We start from the raw sequence: 14,786 nt of genomic DNA on the forward strand, positions 1-14,786 counted from the left end.
CAAGAGATATGAGGAAGACGACAAAGACAAGCCAATTAAAGTTTGTATAATAATCCTCTGGACATGGCGGTCGCTCCCTCATCAACGTGGTTGTTCAGAAAAGTTATCAAAACTAGAAGCAACAATAATAACAACAATCAAGTGAAGAAAGAATGCTAGAACGAGAGGGAAGAGAGAGAGACGATGAAGATAGAGAGGGACACAAAACAAAGAAGAAGAAGATAGAGGGAATGGAACAGATCTCATACCTGAATATGTAAACTATGCAAGGACCATCTATGAAGGTTTGGATCGAGTTCTTTTTCAATACTATCCAGTTCGGGACTGCAATCTAATTTTGGAATTTTGTTGTTATTGGCAGATGATCTCAGGGATGTTGTTGTTGATGTCAATTACCTGAATGTCGGAGGTGCTGTGTCTGATTATCAAATTTTCATTTGCTAATGTCCTCTTGAAGGTAACTACAACTCAATTTACTTGAAGCCATCTCAGATTCAATGATGCAGAATCGATGGTGTTCATACGATGTCCTTTATTATCAGCCACATCGATCCTCATCTTGTCCAGAATGCAATCAGTGCTTATCGGTGCAACACCAATTATCTAATGCACTGCATGTATTCACGGCGGCTCGAAATTCCCTACTGTGCCGATGTCAAGATCCAAGGTCCAGGAACAAACTATCTCGTTTTTTCATCGAATATGCTTACCCTTTACCAGCAATTGCTGCTATAACACTGTTTTTTTCTTGGTGTTTTCCTTTATACACACACAAATGGATGACCATGTAAAAACGAAGGTCATGTGGGTAGGTGGGTCGTTTGTTGGTGTATTTGAAATATTGAATAGTGAAGCTCTCTGCTTATAAAATTTCTATTAATTGTATAAATAAATGTCCAATTTTGACATTATTTTTGGATGATTTGCCATTGTTTTAAATTACATATGTTCTTAGGCAATTTTTTAACTACATAGACATTCTGAAGGCTATATTTCTAGAATTATTTGGGAAAAAAAAAAAATACCCATCAAAGTTCTCAAACACCCAACAATTCTTCAATCTACCATGTATTATATATGCAGCACAACAATAGCAAGAAATTTAATGTCAAACCAAGAAAATGCGCATTGAATCTGCATAATATCAAAAACCATCCATTACTTATTTACTAATGATATGTAATTTGCAAATTCAAATCAATTCATTAGAACAATATGAAAAATTTAGGCCACAAACTCTCAATGATTTCCTATACATAACTACTAATTTGGTAACAAAGGAAACAAAACTTTAGACAATGCATTACAATTCTTGTTGAGAGTTTGTACACAACAGAATGGTTGTGGAATATATAATATGGATAGATAACCTAGAGGATGGTAAATATATTTAACTTGCTCTTTTATTCAATTTTTAATTAATTTAATTTTACCAAAATAAAACTAAAATTAAACCACAAAGCAAAAATAAAGTGCAAGTAAAGTAAATAGAGTTTGAAATATGACACCAAGATTTTATTGAGGAAACCCCAATTGGTATAATAGACCAATTGTAACAGGAAAAACCTTGTTGGACTCCACAGTCCTGAGATAAACGATCCACTACGTTTGAAGCAAAGTATACCGAACTTTGACTCAATCTCATACCCTATCGTTCTATCAAAAACCAATTGCTGACAATCCATGGCTTTGCGACTCCCCCGTCCAACAGCTTTTGACCTCAGGCTTACTCTTGATCTCTATAGAAGAGTTGCAGGTAGATCAGACAACACTCCACGAATGCTCTGACCCCTTCAAAGTGTGATCGCTTCACCCCTTTTCTTCTAGATTTGAATTTGATGAAGAATGAATGAATTCTGCTTTTTCGGAATTTCTGAATCTTCAATTATGCTTCAATTTGGACGAGATAGAGAACAACACTCCTAAATCACTCTTGTGTTTATGTGTGTGCTCTCAAAAATAAAATCAGAAAAATCAAATTGATTTTCTGAATAAAAATATCTCTCAAAGATGGCATTCAATAAGATCTGAATTTTGTATGCAAAAGTCGTTAACCTATGTGTATGACAAGGTTTATATAAAGTTTAGAAAGTCCTAATCCCTTAGAAAATATGATAAATTTCGTGCATATGATTTGGTACAGTTCTAAACCAAATAGGAAAGAAATCTGAAACAGGAAACTAAACTTTCCATAGGCTATCAGGACTCTTGAACCTGTTCAAAGAATTGGGAATCGGTTCAAGGATGGCAGAATGTATTTCGGGGCCAATGTTGAACTCTTGAACCTATTCAAAGAATTGGGAATAGGTTCAAGGATGACAGAATGATTTCTAGGCCAAATTCAAATGGCTTGAACCTGTTCCAAGAATCATGAACAGGTTCAAGTCTACCAGACTTGATTCCTAAGGTTCTAGGCATTGTTTTTTGGTATATTCTGAAACTTACCAAATATGGAATGTGTCATAACCTTTTTGGATTTCTTCCTAATATGTTGTTATTCCTTTTTTGTGATGATAGCAGTTATAACATCTTTGAACAACCTTCTAATTCCGCAGTCGCTGTTGATCCCGATATAGTAACGTGAAATTACAACTCAACTAGGACTTGTTTTGACATCGAAAGTTGCTAATTACAAAATATATATTTTTTACAATCTTCCCAAAATATATATATATCTCACAGTTGAGGAAAGATCTCATGAATGAGCTTTCCAGCCATAAACTTGTAAGCTTCTTGCGTGAGATGAACTCTGTAATACCCCTAATTTGAAAAGGACAGTCCTATAATTTATTTTAATTATTTATGTGCATTTTTACTAAATTTATTGTTTAAATTGCATTTTATTTGTTTAATTAATTATTTGCTTGATTATTTGAATTACTTGAATTAATTGATTTAATTGTAATATTTGTTTTAAATTGAATTATTATTTAATCGTATTTTAGTTTAATTACTTGTTTTAAATTAAATTGTAGTTTAATTAAGTTAAAGGATTTATGTGTGTTTAGCCGACATAGGTTAAAACTTAGGTTTTCTTGGGCTGACTAAGGGTTTAATTAGGGTTCTAATTATACAAGGATTAGGGTTGGAGTATTGAGCCTATAAATATATTCTTTATGTGGGTTTAGGGTTTTAGAAAACAAAACACATAAACTCTTTCACGTTACAGAGGGATACAGAGAGTGGTGAGGGCAGAGAAACAGAGAGGGAGTTTGAGTATACTACAGAGAGGTTCAAGGGTTGGACAGGGTGCTTCTGAGTTGAACCAAGAGTGCCGGAGGGGTAGAACAGTGGTCGACGGATTGATGAGCAATTTAAAGACAAAAGTATAGAGTTTCAAAGTCTGAAACTCAAGGCAAGTTTTGTTCTGCTTTATCTCTTTAATCTGTGTTCTGTGCATGTTTAGGAAGACTCCAAGGGATTAAACTAAGGCTTAATTATAACCTTTATGCATGTTTAATTAATGTTTAAATTCATGAAATTAAACCTGTTCTTGGTTGTTTCAAAAAGATAGTAATAAAACTGTAACTTTCTAACCTTGCTCCGTTGTGTAGAAATTTGTTTCAATTCAAGTTTTGATTGTATATCATTGTTTTATAATCAATTTGGAACTGGATTAGACCTTAAAACATGTATTAAAAGTTACCACAGAGAACTGGTACTCACAGGAATAGGAGAAGACGACGAAACGGACGGAGGCTACTAAGGGAAAAGAGAGCAGGCTCTTAAAATCCCTTAGAGCTGGCTCCTAGAAGGTTGGAGCTGGTTCTTGGTGTTGTGGAGCGGGCTCTAAAGAGCCTAGAGCCGGCTCTGAAGAAAAAAAGAGCAGGCTCATTAATTTCTAGAGCCTGCTCTCTCTTAAAACGTCCAGAAACTGTTTTTTTAGGTTCGTTTGGTTGAAATTGAATTTTCTGAAACTGTTTAAAGCTACTGAATGTTGTAATTAAGTGTTTGAGACTTATAATAAAGTTAAGAAGCAAGCTCACATTCAGTTATTGAGGATGGGAATTAATCCAAGATCAAATAGAGGACTAAAGCATACCAAACAAGAGAATGTTTGATTAAAAAATATATATACTAAAGCTCTTAAAGATTTGAATAGTAAAGCTATTATAAAGTTTTGAAGTTTGTCACTATCTTGTTAGTTGGATCAATTGATTATCGTGGTGCTATATAAGGCTGATTCATATATAATTATTTATAAAACAAATGTATTGGTTTTAATACCCAGACCATTTATGTAAAAATTATAATATTATATTATAATGAAAGTTTGCTTAGAAACACTAGTCCCACGGATACAGATATAGGTATGAATACATAATTAATTCATGTATATATATATTCATGGGTTAGAGATGTACATGTACAAGTGATGTAAATCTTTTCTTGCCCACATATTTGACTGATTGGTTTTGTGAGCAAGCCTTTGTATTGTGAATATATATGTTTTGATATATATATATATATATGAAGTTTCTAATTTCATGAATTTAAAGTGGATTAGTTTGTTTGAATGTGTTTAGTATGACTTGTTTTTTGCCTAGTTGATGTCAGATTTAGAATTTTAATTCATGTTATATTACATGTAATCAGTGACTTTTGAGTGGGACATGAGGTTGCGTGCCTATTTAGTCACATTGAGTAATTAATGATACTTGTTCAATTTTAAGTTGAAAACTTATGGGAGCTTGCGTGCCATAAGTAAGTATTTTTAACTTAATTAATTTAAAGATTCAAAGTACTTTAAATTGTTTGTTGGATATATAATATACATGCATCATGGTTTAGTTATTTTATTTTAATTAAAGTATATATAGAATTGAGATTTTTAAATCTTAATTGATGTGCATGTTATTATTATATTATTCACTGTAATTTCTTTAGATGTATGAGGAGGCTTTATTTATTTGTATTAAAACCATTTATATTACAATGAAATTAAATATTCCATAATTTTGGGTTTGGCTTATGTGCACTAAAAAATATGAACATAAATAAAATGGAACATCTACAGTTTAGGTCTTTCCTTGGTGTTTAGGAAGACCGGTAAAGTGACCGTTTCAAAGGTAATAGCTAAAGTGGGTGATGTCTGCCAAAAGGTGACACGCTCACGGAGGTTATTATTATTATTATTATTATTATTATTATTATTTTTAAGACATTGGTCTTATTGAGGTCTCACAGTGCATTTACCTACATGAAGGCATTAGTTCTGCCAAAAGGTGATCAATGTCTTAGTGTGGGATAAGTGAGTAGAATATTTGAGAGTGCTTGGATTATAATAAATAACCCTTTTGCCAAAAGGTAGTGGAAGTGTTTAGCAATAATTCAAGTATAATCAAATAGGTCTATATGCGATTTGATCGCAGGTTTGGGAGTAAAATAAAATTTAAAATTCTGCCAAAAGGTGATTTTTAGATGGCATTTTATTTGTTCCCGCGGGGTGGATGGTTTTACACATAGTAAAACACCCTGATAAATTCGGCTTAAAACCCCAAGCACGAATTAAAGTTATAATCCCTAAATCTGAGATATATTATTATATGTTGTTTATGTGATGTTATTCAATTTAACATTTATTCAGGTTACAGACGCTTCCGCAATTTAAAAATATCTTATAGGGATTGAACCATTGAATGGTTAAAATTATACTGCCTAGAAGATAAGTTTTGATATTATATTGGATTTCTTCGACTAAGTGTCTGTTGTTTTAGAAAGAAACCCATATGCCCAGTGCATTGTCTTCTTAGGTAGAAAAGTTGTTACATTTTTTAAGTAAACTACAGGTACTACCATGCCATTAGATTAATTTATACTTCTATTGGTGATACTATTCAGGATGGTATTCTAGTTTTGATATTGCCAATGAGTTTCTTGATTTGATCAAGAAAGATTTAATGGGTATTAAGAAGTAACTACAATACTATTATCTAACATGGATTATGTTAGTGAGATATGATGGTAATGGTTCAGTGAAGGAGTACATCTATAAGATGTGTAAGCTGGTTAATGATCTGAGGTAGTAGAGAATCATATTTGCTAATAAGTTAATTAGTCCACATGGTGATCTATTATCTGCTTAGGTTTTTTCAGCTTTTCAAGGTAAATTATAATTCATAAAAAGTTAAATGTGGCATTAACCAGCTGTTAGCATTTTGTGTTATTGAATGGAAACGACTCAAGGGTGTTAAAACTGAGTCAGCTTATCTTGCGGTGATAGTAAGAATAGTTTCATGAAGAAACTAGGCGGCAAGAAAGTGAATAAGGCTAAAAAGAATAAAAACATTGATCATGGAATGATAAATGTTGATCATGTAGAAATAAAAGGATATCAAAAGAAAAGGTTATTGTGGTGAAAAGAAAAACAAAGCAAGAAAGAAAATTGCCATATTAATATTTGAACCTAACTTGGTAAAAATATAGGTATAAACATGGTGGATGGATTCGGGTGTGATCCTACTTGCTTCTTGTTTTTCAATTAACTCGATACCATCCGAATAAAATCGTGTTTTGGTCAGAGATGATTCATCTATGTTATGCATAGGATATTGGGGAATGTCTCTCAAAAGAGATTTGAACGCTTGGTCAAGGATGAGATTATTAGGCCACAAATTTTATGCGTTGGTTGTGTCAAAGGACAAATGCTAAGAAACGCAATTTTGAGGCTAATCGGTCATTTGGTTTTAGACTATATTTATACCGACATTTGTGATCCATTTCTTATTGTAGCTCGTTTGCAGCAAAGGTATTTCATTGTCTTTATTGATTGGTTCTCAAGGTATGATTGTGTACGTAATCCACCAAAAGTCCGAAGCACTTGATGTGTGTAAAATCTACTAGACTAAAGTTGAAAGTAGTTGGTATAAAGATTATGGTTTTAAGATCAGACTAAGGTGGTGAGTTTTAATAGGAGAATGATAAGGAGGGTGTAAATAGTAGTATTTTCAATACATACTTAAAGAGTAAGACATTGTGCCACAATACACCATTCCTAGTTTTCCTGAATAGAATAAAGTTGCAGAAAATAGAAAGTGTAGGGATATCTTATAAAGACATAGTTATATAATGCAGATATTAAGGAGCTTAACACTCACATTACCAATGATTATTTTATTAGACATCTTAAAAGATTAAAGAATTCGAGATTTTACTGTCCTATGGACCTATGGAGATTATTGGAATATGTCATGCATATTTAATGAGAGTGGTGAATCCAGTGGGAGTTTAAGATATTGTAGTTTCTTTTTGCAGAAATGTATTTTCAGCATCTATTCTATTTATTCCAAGCTTCATTCCACTTTCTTTAGTGGTTTCAGTTAAAGCTCATATTCCTACTCTTTCAGTTATTTCTCCTTTGCAGACCTTTCTTTCAGTTTCCAATCTAGTTCCTAAGCCAGTTTAGCTTAGGAGATTTTCTAGAGCTTGGAAGTATGCTGTAGTTGGTAATTTTGAGATGTCTGGTGGATACAAGACAAAAATTGATGGCTAAGTGTTTAAGCAAAAGTTAAGTGTTGATTTTTTTGAGGTTTTCTGCAGCTTAATTAGACGACTTTTTTAAAAGTCATTCTTTCATTATCACTCATTTATGGATTAAGTCAGTTTTAAAGCAGTAGTATCCAAAATTTTGATACAGTGGTTACTAACTGTAAGTTCAAAGAGAATGTTATGGATAAATGCATATACCTCAAGTTCAATGGGAGTCATTTTGTTTTCCTTGTCCTATATATTGATGATATTTTGCAAGGTAGCAATGACATTCATGTGATACATGATATTAAGAATTTTATGTAAAGTTTTGACATGAAGGACATGGATATGCAAAGTACGTCATTGGCTTTAGAATCCACATAGATCATGCTACTGAAATATTTGGACTTTCTCAAAAGGCTTATATTAATTAAGTATATGAAAAATTTTAACGGTGACCAACCGTAGTAAGCCCATTGATATAAAGTTCATTTTCAAGCATGAGAAAGTTAAGGTTTAAGTGCCTTTAAGATTTCCCCATATGGTTACAGAAAGATTGTTACATGTCCTCTCACTAAAGGTCTTCAACCAAAGATAATAAAGTATTTATAAAGCACGTGATTGTGATAGGTGTTTGAGAATCATTATGTTATGATGTCCGGTATTTCTTTTATATATGCTACATTGCAGTTAGTTTCTTTACGCCTTGTGGTGACAGTTATTTTTCCTCCAGTTTATGCCTTATGGTGACAATTATTTACATTCAAAATAAAGTTATGATGCATAATTATTATTATCTTGATATATATGGTTTATGCACGTGCTATTATGTTTGCCTGGAGTGATATTTCACTCATGAGGTTATTTGGGTTAGATGTGAGGTTATTTGGGTTAGATGTGAGATTGGGTATGAAGTAGGATTGATAGCTTGGGCTACATATGGGATTGGCTCCATATCGGTAAACCCTCACATTGAACAAAAGGTTGGCGGTTTGCTGTAATATGTTCAGGTGACATACCGCGATGGTATGAAGCAGGATGGATAGTGAGGTGTGCGTTTAGACCCCATGCTGCACATCTCATGAAATACAGTAAAACCACTATATTTACTTGAATCCTAGATGGAATCAGTTTTGAGACCATGGAACTGTTTAGACTAATATATTACTTGTCTACGCACACTATTGAAGAAATTTATGGAGGAGAGTGTTCTAAAGTTTCAATCCATCAATTTCGATAATTGTGTTTTCTAAATAAAAATGAGTGGCCATTCGACTTTTATAAAGTGTGTTGCAATCCATAGTGTCATTTTATAAAACTTAGAGTGTATGGACCAAGTGAGAGATTGTTGGAATTTTTATATATATATTTAAATAATAAAAATTATTTTATGGTCCTATGTACTACGTTTTCTAAAATAGGATTGCAATGTGATTATTGATACTTGATGGATTGGGTTGTACTTTCCAATTTGGTGGTCTAATTGGGAGTATAGTTTTATATCGTTGGATTATGGTTTTCCAACTTATTTGGTGTGATTTAATTCTAACCATTGATATCTAAGTTTCCATGATAGGAAGGGAGACTTAGATATGCTTGTTTATAGAGAAGCCGTCCCCCCCTGTTATTGTTATATATAAGGGTTTTAAAACCCTTATTCAGTCCTATCGTATCGACAACTTTCAGAAGGAGGTAAAACGCTCTATTTTTCAGATCTCTCAAAGGGCGATAAAGAATTAATCATCAATCAGGTAAGAGTTTAAATTACTCTTTAATTAATTACAGTATATTTTGATTTCTACATGAATTTATTTTATTAAAATTCAACATGCAGCACTCAGAAATCTGACATTAAGCATCCAAACTGAGAAGGAAAAAAATGGTTTAAAAGAAGTATATATCCAACCTAGCAAATATATATATAAATATCTGGTTTACTTTTGAAGCTGGCTTTCACATTGACATTTGAATCTATAATCCCTAAATCTCTCTCTTGAATGAATCCATCAAAGTAATAAAAACAAAAGAGTTTTAATGCCTTCAAATCCAAATAGCGCTCGAATAATTTGGCTTATGCATTTCTGCAGTTAGAGAGAGAAAGGGGTAAAAAACAGGTTTGACCCACAAAATGCCCATGTTTTTATTATTATTTAATTCTAGACACCGTGTCAGCATATAAGGAAGCCACGTCAGTAGGGAGGATGTCTGCGCAGGATGCAAGCATTACTCTATCCGTAATATAAAATTTGAATTGCTTATAGGAAACATTATTTCATACTCAGTTTGAAACTAGGAATTCATTCATTATATATATATATGTGTGTATGTATATATTAGTACCCCAACACATTATAGAGTATACGTTTAGGAAAAAACTTGTTTGGTAGATCTCTTTGGTATTGAGCAATGGCCATTAATACCAATAGTGTGTTTTTTTGTGTTTTTATGACACTCGTGAGTTTTTTCTCTATTCTTCATCTTCCTCAATCATGCAATGCTCATCCCTTGAAGATTTTCAAGTTTGATGAGATCTATCAACTCGGAGACTCCATATCCGATATCGAAAATTTGATTCGTGAGACTCTAACTGAAGCTGCTTTGCCTTTTGGTAGGCTTTTATATGGTTAGCATTTCTTCAACAATGCCACTAGTCGATGCTCAATCGGACTTCTCATGATTGACTACTTTGATATATATCACATTGATTTTCTCTTATTTATCATCTGTATTATAATTAGTATAACTTCAATTTATTGTTTATTTCTTTTGTAGTCTTTTTCATTTGAATAAAATAGCTAGTGTCACTAATATTCAAAATATATGTTAACTTTCATTTACTACATATATAACATACATATATCAGTTATGTAAATAGTTCAATCTGTTTTTGGTTTTTTGAGTGTTGAATTGTTTTTAATATACTTAAATTACTGAACTGCATTTTATATTCATACTTTGACAGCATTGGCATTTGGACTTCCGTTTTTGAATCCGCACAAGAATATTGAAGCGGAGTTTAGACATGGAGTGAACTTTGTAGTTGCTGGCTCTACTGCTTTATCAACACTAGAACTGGCAGCTAACAACATCTCATCACCTGTCGCTCCCAGTTCTCTCGATGTTCAACTTGAGTTCTCTCATTGTTTAACTTGATTGGATGTCTACACATTTCAAATCCACATGTCACAATAACATAGATTTGTGATTCATTAAAACTAATTCAAATGGTTTTTAGAATTATTGAAATTAAGTGATTATTTACTTAAATGTTTTATTTACTTTGTTTATATTTGACAGAATGTGTTGAAAAGCTGAAATCTGTTAATGGTTGGAGAGATAAGAGGGAATGATTATAATTAATGGATGTATAATTTAAATACCCGCGGATAGAAGAAGGTTGAGATAGGAGGGAATGATTATAATTGATAGATGTATAATTTAAATACCAGCGGATAAGGGAAGGTTGATAAATTAACGCACTATCTCATAAAATTGAGATAGGCTCTACAGATTACGATAAGGATTAAGCTTACAGATTACGATAATGATTAAGCCTACAGATTATGATAAGGATTAAAACGACGGAAAGTTTACGTTGTATCCTGACCTAAGCCCAACAAAGAAAGGGGCTAATAGACGTTTTAAGGTACGCCATAAATTTCATATTTAATCCTTTATCGGATATTCAATCGTTAAGTACTAACTTGACCTTCGGAGTGCACCCGGCCGGCACCACGCCAGACATCACTTCTCTTGTCTTGCAAGAATGGCCCTCGACTCTGTGATCGGTTAGTCAATCATACATCAACCTTCGCAATAGCACGAATCATTGTAAAATAGGGCTATTGGTCGGGTAAGTCGAACCACAGGGACTACGCTAGTCTAATACAACCTAAATGTCTAGAATCATTCTTAGAATGATGAAGGGTGTATAGAGGTTTTGTTGGATGTCACTTAAGCTAGGAAATTAAAAGTGCATAAAACAGTAAATTGCAAGAATTTAAGGGAGTGAGTACAAGTAAAGAAGGCTAGGGAAATGAATCCACCTCCATCCCTATACACATGCTAGGTTAAGATTAATTTAAGGGGAAAACAACATATATGATAGTCATGATACATAACAATACTAGGTTGCTATAATATCCTTAAGAAGTTCATTTAATTAGAAAGGCAAGAATAAACCATCAAAGGTTCACATGATCAACTACCTAAACTAAAATGTAGCTTAGAACATGCTTACTAAGCCAAGGATTATCAAGCCCTAATTTAAATGGTGAATGCACATAAAGCTAAGAATCAAGTATAGCCCATCAAAGGGAAACCCTAAGCCATGAACTATCTAGGTTCTCCAACTCCATGCCATTAAAACCATTCCATGATCTAACTTCCATTGTCACCATGGAAGTGCAAGCAATATGATTAAGAAAGGCAACCATCCAAGATAAGATGAATAACTCACAATAATCATTTAAAACATTCAACATTCATTACAACAAAAATGAGGCTCTTGACCATGGAAAGACTATCAAAAATACATTGTAATCCCCAAAAATAAACTATACTAACACATGCTTACAAGGGAGGGGTTTCATCACCTCCCTAGATGAGGTTTAGTTACCCATTGGTGAGCTAGAAGAAGGAAGAAGCATCATCCTCATCTCCATTTTCGAGCTCCTACTGTAGCACTCAAGAACACCCTCTCCTTGCTCTCTTCTCTCTCCTTTCTCTTGCTCAAGATAAAGCTTAATGATATATGTGGCCTTTGGGTAGCCTTTTATGCTCCAACCATACCCTCCCTCCTCCAAGGAACACCTCCAACCACTTCATAAAGAGGGAAGATGGCATTGAGGAAACCAATGTGCAAGTGGGCTGAAATGAGCCATTTCCGAAGGGCATTCTGCCTGATTTTCGAGCGCACGCTTGGTGACTTCGAGCACTCTAACTTAGTGCAATGTGCAACATGCTCCTCTTGCTCAATGCTGACCTATTTTGGGAAAACTGCTATAACTTTGTGCCCCGAACTCCGAATGACGATCTGTTTGAAGCTTTGGAGAGCTGATTCAGTGCTTTAAAAACTTCATGTTTTGATGAAGACCCAAATCTCAAGTCTGGTTGGTCGAAAATGGGGAGAAAGGCAGTACATCAGTGCTGCCAGGCAGTTCTGCGCACCTCTGTTGTGAAGATCATAACTCTCTGCTCCGAACTCTGAATGATGAACCACTTGAAGATTTGGAAAGCTGATTCAGAGCTCTAAATCTTTCATGTTATGAGGGAAGTCCAGTTCTCGAGTTTGGAAGGTCAAAATGGCAAGCAAAGACCAGGCTCTACTGCTGCCAGAATTCAGCATTGGCACCCTTTTGTTGCTCAAGACTCCACAAGGCCTTATTCTTGTTCCATTTTGGCCAATGAACCTGAAAATGCATAAAAACATAGAATTGGAGTTAATCTACAAAAAATAATTAATAACTGGACTTTGTTAATGTAATTTAGGGCGCTTGAATATACATTATTCGGCGCTTATCACACCCCCAAACTTACATTTTGCTAGTCCCTTAGCAAAACTACAATGAAAAACATAAAGAAAAGACGACCATGGGCATGCTACTACAAAAAATATCCTCCATGGTAAAATGAGATAGAAACATAGCTCAAATACAACTTGAAACAGACAAAAACTGGAGATGGGGTCATTGGGAAAACTACCTTGCATATATGAAGCATTGATACAAAAATTGGCTAAATACATTTCTACATACATGCATCAACATCAAAGTCTATATAAATAACTCAATTATCATCTCTTGAATGGAAATCAACTCTCGCTTCAGTGAAAGTGAATTGGATTCTCAACATGCGGCTTTTACTTTCTTTTCCAATTCCAAGGTACAAGTTTTCAAGTCAATGAATTCCCTTTTACATGAAGTCCCTAAGGCATGATTTTATTTTCAAGACAACTTTTGTTGCTTGTTAACAATTTATTTCAACACATAAGCGAAACATAGAATGGTTGTGCAATGCTGAAGTCCCTTAAGCTTTTTAACCAACCCTTGTAGCAAGCGTTAGGCCAACAACTCCCAAACCAGATGGCTTTAGGGTGCTAAGTGTAGAGACACTCCATAGGGCTTAATAGCTCAAGTTGGAAAGGCTACGAACTCCAACGAACCATGTTTATTACTAGTTTAAATTTTTTTTGAATGACCGTGCAATGTTTAAGTCCCTTAAGCTTTCTAACCAACCCTTGTAGCAAGCGTTAGGCCAACAACTCCCAAACCAGATGGCTTTAGGGTGCTAAGTGTAGAGACACTCCTAGGGCTTAATAGCTCGAGCTGGAAAGGCTACGAACGTCAACTGGTCATTATTATATATGGTGATCGACTGTCCAAAACTTGATTCAGTCACGACTTGGTCCACTAATTGGATTAGTGTCAATTCACTACCTTCCATGAAATTGCAATAGAACTATCTATAATTTTTATTCTTTGACCAAAAAGTCATTATTTATTTTTTCATTTGTACAAAACTCCCATTAAACTTCATAATTAGTTTTTTTCTTATTTTCTCTGTGAACAAGGTTGATAAATCAACATCCCATAATTTACTGATTAATGCAACAAAATAGTTAATGACTTGCCAATTGAATTGATTAATAATCTAAAGGCCGAAGCTAATAAATTGTCTTACAACATATTATTTTCATATGTCATTGTCACATATATTGTACTTGCAAAGTGGTTCTATTGTCAGAACATTCAATAAATTACAAGTTATGTTTGTTTCTCCGTATTGTTCATGATGTTCTTGTTAGGATTTATATGCCCTGGCATAGCAAATTATTTGGATTAAAGTGACATAAGTTCCTGACGTTTCTGAAATATTTATGCTTTATATAATAGGTGAATTCAATGAAATATCTTTCGATTCATTATAGAATTGATAGTGTTCACTTGATTACAAGAGATATTTATATATGTATGTGATGGCGATCAATACATGAATATAAATAGTAATCATAAATTGTTCATAGTCGGTAATTATGGATGGACTCATAATTAATTAAGACTTGAACTGGATCCGCGTTAGGTTAAGATATATTGCGAGAGCCGTCGTATGCAATTGCTCCCTATCACCGTCATGGTATTTGACTCTTAAGCATGAGAAAAGTATAGATTCTTTTATTAATTAATAATAACTTTGATTTGTTCGGCGGATTCTTCGGGATCCTTAGACCAACACTTTGGGTAGTTATGTAATTAATAGTTAGAGGGTTATATTTTCAATATTTGCATCATTGCTACTTGTATTTATTTTATATTGAT

The 14,786-nt window shown here is 33.6% G+C and overlaps 1 pseudogene; it reads left to right on the forward strand.

Annotated features, from left to right (window-relative positions):
* Positions 1 to 9,876: 9,876 nt before the first annotated feature.
* Positions 9,877 to 14,786, forward strand: part of LOC132295953 (acetylajmalan esterase-like) — a 63,250-nt pseudogene continuing 58,340 nt past the window's right edge.

This window comes from Cornus florida, unplaced genomic scaffold, assembly GCF_030987335.1.
Source record: "Cornus florida cultivar Cherokee Brave unplaced genomic scaffold, ASM3098733v1 CherokeeBrave_3.0.0_Hap2_Chr02, whole genome shotgun sequence".
Taxonomy (NCBI): Eukaryota; Viridiplantae; Streptophyta; class Magnoliopsida; order Cornales; family Cornaceae; genus Cornus; species Cornus florida.